The sequence below is a fragment of the Palaemon carinicauda genome, chromosome 1 (genome assembly GCF_036898095.1).
Source record: "Palaemon carinicauda isolate YSFRI2023 chromosome 1, ASM3689809v2, whole genome shotgun sequence".
In the NCBI taxonomy this organism is placed as follows: Eukaryota; Metazoa; Arthropoda; class Malacostraca; order Decapoda; family Palaemonidae; genus Palaemon; species Palaemon carinicauda.
Genome location: NC_090725.1, coordinates 47,931,562 through 47,944,052, shown reverse-complemented (window position 1 = coordinate 47,944,052; position 12,491 = coordinate 47,931,562). Strand labels below are relative to the sequence as shown.

Below are 12,491 nucleotides of genomic sequence, written 5' to 3'. Positions count from 1 at the left end.
TGTGTCCGCCCTTCCCTGGCATACTTAAGATAATTGCGTCCATTCTAGAAATCCCCAAATTTGACAACGCAAGAAAAAGAAGTAAAGTTCCTATTTGAATTTCACTGATATCCAAACTAGGTAAGAAATTAGGATCTTGACTATAATTCCATCTACTGGTTCTCTCAAATAACGTTTCAGTTTTGCCTATAAAACTTTTCATGATTCATAGCTTTTTTTATATAAAATTTATTCTACATTCAATGAATAATGATAATGTTCAGAAGTTAGCAAGGTACGGACTATAGACACGACTGTTAGGTGTTCAAATATTATTCTAATTGTTGTTATGCTTGGAAATCAAGCAGTAGGTTAGGAGCCTAGTTGTTCAGGCAATTATTGTGAGTCAGAGAGAGAGAGAGAGAGAGAGAGAGAGAGAGAGAGAGAGAGAGAGAAATTAATTGACGTGAGCGACTGTCTTCGTTCGAAACTCGTGTACCATCAAAACGTAGTGGTCCAGACGAGATATTTCTCATTCTACAAGAGTAAAACTATTCAAAAATTTCTCTCTCTCTCTCTCTCTCTCTCTCTCTCTCTCTCTCTCTCTCTCTCTCCCCATGGCTGCAAAATTCAGTTCTTTCAGCAAAGCAGTATAAAATGGGTTGATTTACGTATTTATTATTATTATTATTATTATTATTATTATTAGAAAAGCTACAATCCTAGTTGGGAAATCAAGAGGATATAAGCCCAAGGGCTCCAACAGGAAAAATAGCTCAGTGAGGAAAGGAAATAAGGAAATAAATGAACGATATACGAAGTATTTTAAAATAAAATATTTTAAGAACATTACCATACACATGTATACACATGATGTTTACTTAACCTAGATATTAGGACCAAATGCCTCTCCTCATGGTGTCTGTCACCCAGAGCACCGGATATTACCAACTTGCAATGGACTACGGGTGTAACTGCAAAAGTGGGTCAACAGAAACTTATAAGGCTGCGGGTGGCCTTGCCATAGCTTGGGTTGAAATCGTTCTCCTTTTTCCATATTTATTATTCATTCTTTGTCATTATTTAATTTTTCCTTTATTTTATTAACCTTACTAGGGATTTTATTTTTTATTTTTTGTATTCAGGTTCATGGGCCTGTCTGCCTTCAAGTAAAAATAGTAAAAAATTCATAAATGATTATCCTGTGAAAAAATTTATGAAATTTTTCAAGTAAAAATAGTAAAAATTCATAAATGATTATCCTGTGAAAAATTTATGAAATTTTTGAGGTGAACATGATTCAGTATATACATCGTTTAATAAAAAAAGTTTTCTTTAATAAAAGGCTGAATTTAGTGTATTTCATTAAATAGGAACTACACTATTCACATCGTAGTATTAGTCAAGCATTTCTCAAATCCTAAATAACAGTAATTGGCTATTGAAGATTAGCCAATTCACTGCATCAGCGCAGGTTTTTAAATCCATAAGTCATTAGATAATGTTGATTTAATTTATAATTTTCCTTCTCACCAAAATCTTATTGAGTTTGTTTTAAATAATGCAATATTGTTTCTTAGCTTATTTACAAACCGATTATAGAATTTTGGAGATTTTTAATGCCGTTTCCTTTTGTATCTTTACCACAACATTTAAAGGATTTTGTTTCACGAGTTAGGTCAAATATTTAACACTTACCTACTTCGTCTCAATATCTTAATTTCCGTTCCATATCGTATTCATATGCAACTCTTCATCCCGTAGAATTGTCTGGGAATTGAAATGGGATTTCCAAGGGCATCGCCAATAAAAGGAAACGAAGAAGGCACGTAGGCGGATGGCATTAAAGAGGAAGAACGGGTTGTTTGAGAATTTGCCAAATATGAAAATGTTTCTTGACTCGGCAAATGTCTGGTCACAGATTGAATGAAATTCCTTGTAGGACTGGAAAGTTGATGACGTAGTTTTTCAAGGGTGATTTAGTCTGATTTTAATGTCGGGAAGAGTTGTTGTGGCTGTGGTGGCCTGTGTGGTAACGTCCCTGACTAGTGATCGCCAGACTGACGTTCACCAGACTGAAGTTAGTCCCGCTCAAATTCGTTAGTTCCTTTGGTTACTGAAACCTCGTCATCCTTGTGAGCTAAGGATAGGAGTTTCATGGGGAGCCTATAGTTCTATCTGGTGAGTCATCAATAGCCATTGCCTGGCCCTCCTTGTTCCTAGCTTGAGTGGAGAGGGGGCTTGGACGCTGATCATATGTATATATGGTCAAAGACCTTGTCCTGTTCGATGTAGCAATGTCACTGGCCTTTGCCTCTGCCTTTCATGAGTGGACTTTAAAGCCTTTAAATATTACTCTTTTTATAATTATTTTATAACCTGCTAAATAGATCAATGTCACTTGTCACTGTCCCTTGGCTCTGCCATCCATGAGCTGCCTTTAAATAGTACTCTTTTTATAATTATGACCATCAGTTAGCAACCATTCGCATGGATGAAATGATATGCAAAACAGATCTGCACATCATCCAGAATTGCATTACATTCAGAACACGATCACAAGTCTTTTCAAGATCAGAGGAAGACTTGTTTTACCATATCCATATTAGACATTCTGCAGCATATCCGCAAATAGCCATTCATGTATTACACATTGCACAGGCCCATTGATTACAAGGCATTAGTAGGCACCGCATGATTTGTGACGTCACGTTAGGTAGGGTCAGGGGTAAGTTTTTTTTTTCTTTTTTTTCTTTTATTCCTGGCACTGATATTTTCTGGCCAAGTGCCACAAAGTCTCACAAACCCGTTGCTGGAGCTGTATATACTTAACAGTCTTACCATCTTTTTTTTGGGGGGGGGGGGGGGGGGCGGGTATAGGGCGGCTGGAAATGTTTGCCTTGTCATCATTACTTCTTCAAGCTGCCAACTTCAATTTTAGAATTATGAAATTGTTAAAGTGTATTTTTTGCTGTTATAATTGAATGACGGGTCGTGTGTGTGGGCCGTTGAAACGGATGAATGAGCAATTATTCGTATATGTATATATATATATATATATATACGTGTGTTGGTGTGCGTGAGTGTATGTATATGTATACAGTATGTATATGTAGACATTACACATATAATCGCATATATATATATATTATATATATATATATATATATATTATATATATATATATATTTATATATATATATATTATATATATATATATATTATATATATATATATATATGTATATATGTATATATATGTATATATATATATATATATATATAAACACGTGTATAAAATTGTGATATTCTATCAAGGTGCATAGGCTACATCATAAAATAATTGGTACTGATGCATATAAAACCCCATAAAAGCTGGCCTTGAAAGTGACCATCATATAATCTGAAGTCTTCTTGAGCGGCACAAATGTTCAAATCATTCATTGGGTCGACTGAATGAAAAATTGAATAGCCCTGTACATATGGCCATCATCAACTGCCATGGGGTTGAATTAATCAATAAATTCCGTGCGCTTTCTATGGTATCATCGAGTTTGTGTTCATGTATTTTTGGGAACCTCTTTTTATTTCATTATCTTGTCTCTATTGTCCTATCCCATATCTTTCGAGACAAGGTTAAACTCTGTCCGGGAAAGGATAGCCGTGGTTGTTTTAAACACATCCCTGTTTCATACACGATATCTCTTGGGAAATTCGCTCCAGGGGTTAGAACCCTGCGATACCTTCTACAGGTATAATTCTCTGGTATATCACACACAGGAAATATCCCAAGTAAAAAAGCTGCCTGGTGGAACTTCCATCAGGACGACATGGCTATCTCACCCAAAAATAGATTTATTCTCTCTCTCTCTCTCTCTCTCTCTCTCTCTCTCTCTTGTGTCTAGTCGGACGCAATGACGGCCATGAGGTAAAAGAATGCAGGAACTGGTCGAAGGTCTTCCACTGCCAGAACTGGCTTAAGCTTATAAGGCTCTCTCTCTCTCTCTCTCTCTCTCTCTCTCTCTCTCTCTCTAATGCTACTCTTGTGAGCTTTGTATTGTCATTATGACAAGTAATGAAAGGCTTCATTTAGCGAGTTGTCGGTTCTAGAAATCAGATACACCAGACAATGAAAGTATTAAGCCAATGAATAATCGTTCTTCATTTTTAGCTGCCTCATTTAGGACGCTTCCCCTAAACCAACTGAGCCAAACATATAAAAATCATGGGAAGTACGACGTTTGTCAACTTTTTGTTTTAGTGGCTGTTTTCTTTTAAGGAAGAGAAATTATCATATTTCACTTTGAAATGAGATTGGTGCTTGCAAATTGTCTATGTATTAAACAATATATGCAAAGTATTTTTCAGAAGAGAATGGTGTGTGTATACACACACACACACACACACACACACACATATATATATATATATATATAGGCACATATTCACAGTATTCCTGTCACACTGAACGGCATACACTTTGAAAACAAGTCTCTCACAAATTGTCCTGTAGTTAGGAAAGGGGATGGGATGGGAAGGGTTGAATCTGTGTGTGCATATTTATCTAAATATTTAGCATTCATTTTTGACGGGTCTCGTACACTAATTTATTATAAGAACCACAGAGTCAAAGATGATGATAGTCTGCTTGAGAAAACAAGAGACCTCCCGCACTGGGTGGAAACGTTAATAAGGAAGTGATGGGCTTTTGATATACAATGGCTGTTTAAATTGGTGTATGGGGGTGAGATATTACTTTGCCAACATCCTCGAGTTACGGTTTTGTTAAATGTCTCGACTTTTCTTTGAAAAATTCGTGTGAATAGTGGTCTTCGTTCAATGTAAAATTACTTCATATTATTCAAACAGGTTGTTATGAATTTAATAAGGGTGCTCGTTATTAATGAAAGTATAATATGCATACATGCTCTATATGCAAAGTATGTATTTCATATATATATATATATATATATATCTATATATATGTATCTATATATATATATATATAGATATATATATATATATATATATAATTTATTCCGTAAACACACACGTACAGAACACACAGAGAGAGAGAGAGAGAGAGAGAGAGAGAGAGAGAGAGATGATAAAAGACTGATCGATATTTTTTTTTCCTTTAAATATACTCCTCCAACTTAATGGCCACGATCTCGAGAGGCCAAAACGACCGTTGGTTTGGGCAGCCTTATCGTTTTGGGGAAACAGGACGTAGTACTGGGTACAGGGTATAGTCCAAGGGTGTAGTACAGGGTATAGTCCAAGGGTGTAGGAGGCCCGATGGTCATACTGATTGTTTTGTGCCTCAAGAGAAGGCTACAGTGATTGGTTATCTCGGGTGGGTGACTTATAACCAACCATGGCTTATGTGGGGTGGAGTTGCCTTTATTGTATAAGGGTTGATTAATGGGTCCAACCTGTAGGCCTAGTTTAGGTATGCAGGTTTGAATTAATACAAAAGGCCAGGAGCTTTCATAGCTCGTATTGTTTTTATTTTTTTTTTCTTAGGAAAATTGGAGCTATAAAAATATTAGTTGCGATTTCTAACTAGAAATTTTTAAGAATCATCGCTGGTTCTTAGTGAAGAAACAAGATTATATTATTTGGCACAGTTTATTCATCAACATCTGGCCATAATTTTCAAAAAAGAAACACTTACTCTAGTCATCATAAAAAAGACGCTGCCTATTGAATGTTTTATAAACGTGTTTTTTTTTTTCCCCATTTTTACTAGGTAAGAATGGTTGCCTTCTTTTTGAAAGGCTTTGGCTTTGGGGTTGATCGTAGCCCCGATCGGCTATCCTGCCTGACATTGCTTAGACCCCTGTAATATGTTCATGTGTTATACTAGTCACCAGCGTCCTTCCTCCAAGCAGCGAGGAGTCCTGGCTATTGAATATTAAGATTTATTTCTTGTGCCCCTCCTCTATTCCAATAACCCGGCAATGCAACCTTAGAGCTTTTCAAATTTATCCAGTAATGGGACCTTTCCTTCCTCAAGACCTGGTTTACAGCATATAATAGTGATTCATCATTCGACCTTTGTCAGTAGTCGATCCTTGTGACACAACCAAAGTGGCAGAAAAAATGAGCAAACTCTTAAACCATTTATTTGCCTACCTAACTGAGATATCTATAATTGAAGTAATGCACATACAGTTTTACCTTTTTATCCCATTCATTAATAATATTAAGATCCTGTTTTTAAAGAAAAATGAGCAAACTCTTAAATCATTGGTTTACCTACCTAATTTGGAAATTTATTTCTAAGTAGTTCACATGCGGTTTTATCCATCTACCCCATTCACCTGCACTAATAATGATAGGGTTTTTTATAACAAAAGTAAATGTGTTTTTGTATCTTTAATTGATGAATCCTTGTGTTGATTATGGTAATTAAATATTCTGATGTTGGCTTCTCATGATATGGCTCCAGTGTGGTTGCTCATGGCAAGAAAGACCTTTTTTTTTTCCTTGAGCTGTTTTAGCTGATGCCACATTTCTTGATGGTGGATTGTTTTGAGCTCTTGATATATAATAGAAAAGACTCGGCAACACGAGTGCCACTATTTGTTTATCCTACATATGTATTTATGAAAGCATCTAGAAGATATGTAAAGAAGTATGTGCGTCGTTCTCTAATATAAATTGGTTAAGACTAACACACCTGTTCCACGAAACACCTGCCTTTTTAGTTTGGTGACTCATCTGTTAACCTAACAAAGTATTTGTATTTTTTTTTCTTTTTTAGTTTTCAGCCAACTACAACTACTACTTTTAAGTAGCTGTAAACATACTCGCACTCATTATATATATATATATATATATATACATACACATATATACACACATATATATGTATATATATGTATATATATATATATATATATATATACACACACACACATATATATATATATATATATTGTGTATACATAAAATCCATTGTAATACACACGAGCTGTGAAAAAATTAATTGGTATCCATGAGGGTATCAATTTAGGATCACACACATCACGTAGTATCAAAGAGGTGGATGGGATAATATACTTTCTGTTAAACATTTTATTTAATTTCTCTTAATTTTTTTCTTAAATTTTCAATACATGGAGTAATTACAAGACTTATATTCATGTAAATTTTCTTTTCTTCCTCAGGAACTTGAAGCGCTACTCGTCACAGAAAGCTTGGCAAGAGTAGAGATATCCTCCTCGAAGAAGCTCCTCCAATGCCTCTGAATATGTCCCCTTCGTTTCTGGTAATACTGTCGTTCTTATATTTTTGCTTCTGGCAATATTGTCCATCAAATGAACGACGGATGTAGAAGGGAGATGTCTCCGTTGTTACCTCTGCCGTGACCATCTCGATTTAGACAACAAAATCTATTCTACAACTCTTAGGACCAGATGTGGATATGATGTTTGGGACGCAACCTCTTATTTCATAGTCACACCCACAACCCCACCTCCTCCTTTTGTAAGATAGAAATGTTGTAGAATAGCTTTTGAGGCTTGCATTTCAGGTAAAACTGTTGTAGAACAGCTTTTGAGGCTTTTATTTCAGGTAAAAAATACTGTAGAGTAGCTTTTTAAGGCTCTGTTTACCAAGTGGTCCAATGCTGGTCGTTCGGATGCCTGTGATATAAAGAGAAGATGGGGAGCATATGTTTCCTTTTATTTTCAATCGGACAAAAGTAGTGTGATAGTGATACTTTTGTCCCCTGAACTATCTCTGGTCAGCAGGGCCTTGCAGTCACTTATCAAGAAGGAAGGCAGAAGTACTCTGGAAGACAGATCATCTGGAAAGGAAAGGAGAGGACTGATTGATGCTGGATATCAGCTAATAACCTGTAATTTTTATCTTATTTCATCTTTTGAAAATCCCAGTACAAGATTCTTTGACCTATCTGTGAGTGAATATTTCAATTGGCCCCTTTGTAATCATTAAAAGATAAATTGATATAAATAAGTCTGTGATATGCCTATTTCTTTGTCTTACAATATTGACATACGCAGAAAATGACTATTGACTGGGACTCAATCACCATGATCCTGATAATGGAACCTTAAGATAAACAGTGATTATATGTGCAAAGTATATGCCGTTGTGTACATACACCTTGATTAGTGCTGCAGCAAGATTTTTTTAAAAAGAAGCAAGACTCTACTTGAGTGTACGGAATGTAATGAGTATGAACTTCAAGGCTGTATTATGAGCTTCCTTAACTTCTGTTACCATTTAGGATAAAAAAAAACCCACCACCCGTGTGTTTGAAACCAGTGTCAAGTGTATTTGAGGACTTCCATTAAATTTGCTGATTTTTTTAATCCCGTTCCCAAATGAAGATTGTACAGTAGAAAAAAATGATCACGGGAAGGTGCCAATGAACCCTCATGACCTCGAGGATGTACCTCGCTTAAGTGAGCTCAGAAAAGACTGAGAGTAAAGCCTCTTTGGTTTACAATTGTTTGTCATAGTTTATGGTTTGTGAAGGGAAGATGGAATTTAAGTGTAAGGTAAGGGAAACCAGATACAAATGTACATATGTACAGTATAAATCCTAATGTTTATGATCTAAGCATTTGAATAAGATGAAGCAGGATCCCTTTATATTTAACAATCATTTCAGTATTTTCCCATGACCACAAAGTCATTACTACAAGAAGATGGTATGTGTAAAAAGGGAGGCTGTAATGATTTAGGGGCTTTCATGTTTCATCTTGGATTCTTGATGCCAGATGGTATTGAGAGTCTTTGAAATGTCAGATAGGCTGGTCGTTGTTTCATTTGCTGCATCAAATAGGGTGGCACTTATAGCAAGACTATTTTCTTTGTACACAGCCTACTAGATCATTTAAACAAAATGAATCTCTCACATATTGTCTATTGGTTAAGTTTCAGTGTAGTAACAGAGCCTACCAATATAATATAATAAATGTTCATCGCCAATTTTCTAGGTTAGTCCCAGGAAATTATCTTGCTAGATTCTGTTTCAAGTGTAGTTAGGGTGAATATGCAGCAAACCTTGAATTGTAGCTTCCAAGAAGGTTGAACTTTTAATGTATATAAATTTCATTTCATTTATCATAGCGCTGATTCAAGGTGGGAGTGTAATTAATCCAGGAAGTTTATGGAACACATTAGTTATTCATGAATGAGACTTCCAGACATGACTTGCCTAAGGTTGTATTAACTCTCCCTCCCAGAAGGAAATATGTAACGAAAGACTTTGAGCTGAAGATTGATAGAAAATTCTAGGTTGATGTTTTTTTTTTTTTTAGCTTATGGAACTGTGGCAGCTGAGGATATTTATGAATACTGATTTTTCCCATATTAAATGTGATATAGTGTGATTAGTCGATTTTCCTCTGTACTAGAGGATATTGAAAGCATAGAAAGTCATGTACGAAAAAGTGTTGCTTACACAAGAGATAGTACAATCTTTTGTACCTGTACATGACACATTATATCTAGATATAGCTCTGTACATACTAATTTAAACTAGAGCATAGCCATGCTGGATATACCCGAGTGCCTATAGGTGTGAAGTTATTAATCCTAAGAATAACACAAACGCTCTTCCTTCAGTCCAGAGTTCTTCAGGTGGCCTTTTAGAGAACTCGAATGGCACTGGGAATAATTAACACTTAATATAATGGCACAACTGTAGGTAGACCTACTCTTATCTCAAGGTATAAGGACTTGGGAAGAGTTAGTAACTTTAAACTGGTATTCTAGTTATACTTGATAGATTGTTTGCTAATGATAAATGATTAGAAGATATTCCGCGTGTGCGTGTGTGTGCAAGTGTGCCAAACATAGACAAGCGGTGATGACGACGATGATGATGATAGGAAGAGTTTCAGGAATCCCTCTGTCAAATGACAGTTTTTGTACAGCGATTCGTTAAAACAGCAGAGGTAAATTTTTCCAGCTTTGATGCTTAACCTGGTAAGATTTCCCTTTCTTTTATGTTTTACGTTACATTGCTCAAGGGTATTTTTTTTCTTTGGTCGAGTTCATTTGGAATAATTTCTCTCTCTCTCTCTCTCTCTCTCTCTCTCTCTCTCTCTCTCAGACGAGCTCACCAACGACCTCATGCCTCATAGGTAAAAGCTATATTAGCTTTTGTGTTCCTTTATAATCTATGAATGAAATGTTTTGAAAACGACAAACCTTTTCGCCAAAGGAGATGAGACGTCCAGACCTGGATGCTGGAATGCTGGAAAAGAGCACGACGCGGTCTTTATCACAAGTCTTTTAAGTCATTATTTTTACACAAACACAAATTGTTTTTCCAGTCGTGGCTCGATGTTCCAGCATCCAGATCCGTACCCGATCCGGTTACAGGCCGGTAAAAAGGTGGCCAAGTTTTCAAAGACACACTGCAGTAGTTGAGCAAATCTTGACAATAATTTTTCCTTGTGTATAATCGCTTCAACTATATTGGTCTTGGTGTTTTATTAAAATTTATTTAACCACATTGAGAAGTGATATGCATCAGCACCACCATCGTTATACCATTAAATGTGTTTTAGCATTTCAAAAAGAGAAAAAAAATAGAAAAAAAATATATATGTAAATAAATATAATTACCATCCCGCTCTTGGCAGTATCGTTCGACGGACTCTTGAGTCTTTGTTCGATTGTATACCCTGAGGGCATCGACTCTGACTTCGTCCATCGATATTGTCTTCATAAACTGTAACTTCTTTACTTTTGGTTGTGTTGAACATGTATTGAAATGATGCGAACGCCTGTATTCGCATTGCCATGTCCAAATGGATTAGAAAATCTATTATGATTGTATAAAACTTATCTTGCATTGTCCGCAGAACAGTAAAATAATTATTTTATATTGCACAATATTTTATGATTTTGAAAACATCTAATAAAAATTATCTGTTCTTAAATAGTTTTGTTATTTAATCCCCCTGTTTTCATATTAATTTCTTATTTTATTGCTTATTTATGTAGCGCGCGCACACATACATACATACACACACACACACACACACACACATATATATATATATATATATATATATATATAGATTTGCAGATGCCATAGTTGTGTGTAGCGAATCATGTGATGAATGGTAAAAGATGATAGTAGGCTTGAATAGAGAAAGCAGAAATGTATGACTGAAAATAAATGAGTACAGAGACAATGCAGAGACAACTAATAAGAGGTATAAATGAACCTTTAGAGGTCAATGAAGATACATATTTAGGATAAGCAATATGTGTTTCCCCAGGACACGAGACCAAAATTAATAGGAGGATAACCATAGGGTGGAGAGCTTGGGAAACAAAATGAGATTATGAAAAGTAAAATGCCGCTTTCTTTAAAAAGAACCGTATTTAGAGTGATGGTCCTCCCAGTCTTAACTAATACATATAAAAACTTGGAGCCTTACTAAAACCTAAACACGTATGCTAGTTACAACTCAGAGTTGTGGAAAGAATAATAATGTGAATTACACCGAGACAGAAAAAGAGCATTATGGATGCGAGAGCAAACTAAAGTGGAGGATATTCTAACAGCATGTAAGAAAAAGAAATGGACATGGACAGGGCATATAATGAAGATGGCAGACCATAGATGGACATTAAGAATAACAGAATGGGTCCCTAGAATTGTCAAAGAAGCAAGGGAAGGAAGAGAAGATGATTGATTGACGAACTGAGAAAATTTGCGGTTGTAGACTGGCATAAAAAGACCATAACCAGATAAAATGACGCAAGTGGAGGAACACGTTTAAGGCCTTTGTTACGCAGTGGACTAGTAACGGCTAATACCCAATCAGTTAAAAACCAATTAACCTATTTTACAGAGAGAAACCGGAATGGTTCTAGAACTGACAAGTCCTGATATTGATAACATTGATATATGATTTTTGAGACGACGTGGAAGGAAAAAGTAGTATTTCCAGAATTGATTGCACAGCGGGTATTGAAACCAGATTATTTACCACTATTTATTTTGCCTTATAAAGAAACAGAAAAAAAAAGCTTTTGATAATTTTCTGGAGGGCATTTGAAAAATGTATCTTAAACCTTGGCACGGACTTTGATTTATTCATACCTCAATGTAGATAGGTATAATCTCTACCCAGTTTCATGTTTTACTCTGAAAGAAGAATTACTCCTGGGAGTCATCTTTTGACCTAGTGCACAGGTTATGTAGTTTCATCTGAACAGAAAACTAAATATTAAGAAAGGAATTTTAAAATTCTTTGTTGCTAAGAGTATATATAGCTCAAGGTAGGATCTAGGTATTGAATCTCTGAAATGTGCAGAGAATGTTTATTTTGACCATTAACTGGTCTAAGCATCAAGGTCAGTAATGTTTCCACATACTGTAGAGATCATCTTTCAATGCCACCGCCATAGTCTCTTGGTATTAAATCGATTTTCTATGTAAAATAGAATGTAATGATATAACACATTACATAAGGTGAATCTTTTCCTTGATGTTAGCGGAAGGAAACC

General features: G+C 35.5%; 1 protein-coding gene across 2 annotated transcripts in view; it reads left to right on the top strand.

The window, feature by feature from the left end:
• Positions 1 to 10,909, top strand: part of Gbs-70E (Glycogen binding subunit 70E) — a 59,849-nt gene extending 48,940 nt beyond the window's left edge. For both annotated transcript variants that reach the window (XM_068380990.1, XM_068380984.1), the window contains exon 7: positions 7,154 to 10,909. The gene's annotated coding sequence lies outside the window, so the exon portion shown is untranslated. The remainder of the gene's footprint in view (positions 1 to 7,153) is intronic.
• Positions 10,910 to 12,491: the final 1,582 nt, after the last annotated feature.